The sequence below is a fragment of the Oryzias melastigma genome, linkage group LG7 (assembly GCF_002922805.2).
Source record: "Oryzias melastigma strain HK-1 linkage group LG7, ASM292280v2, whole genome shotgun sequence".
Classification (NCBI taxonomy): Eukaryota; Metazoa; Chordata; class Actinopteri; order Beloniformes; family Adrianichthyidae; genus Oryzias; species Oryzias melastigma.
The window spans coordinates 1,181,175-1,182,305 of NC_050518.1; positions in this window are offsets into that span (position 1 = coordinate 1,181,175).

The window sequence follows — 1,131 nt, forward strand, 5'->3', positions numbered from 1 at the left end:
ACCGACAATATTATTTTCCAGACACAGACCAGATTTCAAGATCACAAAAACTGATGTTTGTCTCCCTCCTGGACCACAAGAGGCTTCTGGAATACCAGAACATTTTCCAGCTTATCACAGCCAAGGAACACTTTCCATCTGCGAAACGCACGGATTCTGCATGACAGAGTGATCGAAATCTTCTTGAGGATAGAAAGGATTGATTTTGTGTTTAAATAATCTGGATTTTTGGTGAGTAAAATTTTGCTATCTCCCTACATAATATTTAAATTTTATCAGGTTATTGTTGATGCTTTTGGTGTGTGTGTGGCAGCTGTACCTTCAGTAGAAGTTTTATTGCCATAAAATAGTTAATGAGGGTTGGATTGATTCAGATGGAGCACTACTGAAGGCCTAGGTGTGAAATGCACGGCCCGCCACTGATTGAGATAAACCTTCTTAACAATAAAAGGCTGTAATATAAAATGTCTAACAAAAGCCCAAGTGCAAGTGAAGGACATTTTAAATTCAAAACTTCAATCAAAGTTCAGTAAAATAAAATAAAAAACATCACTTTCATGCTCATTTTTTGTCAGGACCAAATCTTTTCCTCCTCTGCTGAACTGCAGTAATGAATGAAATAGAGGTTTAAGAAAAAAAAAGAAATTGTCGCCGTCACACACATGTCAAATTAACTCGTTTTTAACGCGACAAATTTGACTGCCCTAATATATATATATATGTATATAAGTGCAGGTCTTGCACACAGGAAACCAGTTTTCAATTACCAGTTGATATCCAGAAAGCGCAAAGAGCAATTACTAAAATCAAAGCAGCTTTGAGGTAAGCGAGTTAGCTGACATAAGCCCAGAGAGGTGCAATGAAGAAGTAAGTGTCTACTGGTGTGTTCACATCGAACAAGGCAGGCGCGGCGGAGGCATTAACTTTCAATGTCAATTCAATGTAAAGAGGCGATCAGCTGCTGCAGAATTTTGGGGGTGGGCACGGTGAGCTTGATGCGGCACATCAACCATTTAGGGACTCAGATTCTGGTACACAACGTTTTCAGTGGGGCTGTAACGAGTATCCAGGTGCTCGAATACTCGCAATTTGCTCCCAAAAGTTCGAGTACAAATATCTGCGACGTCCAGG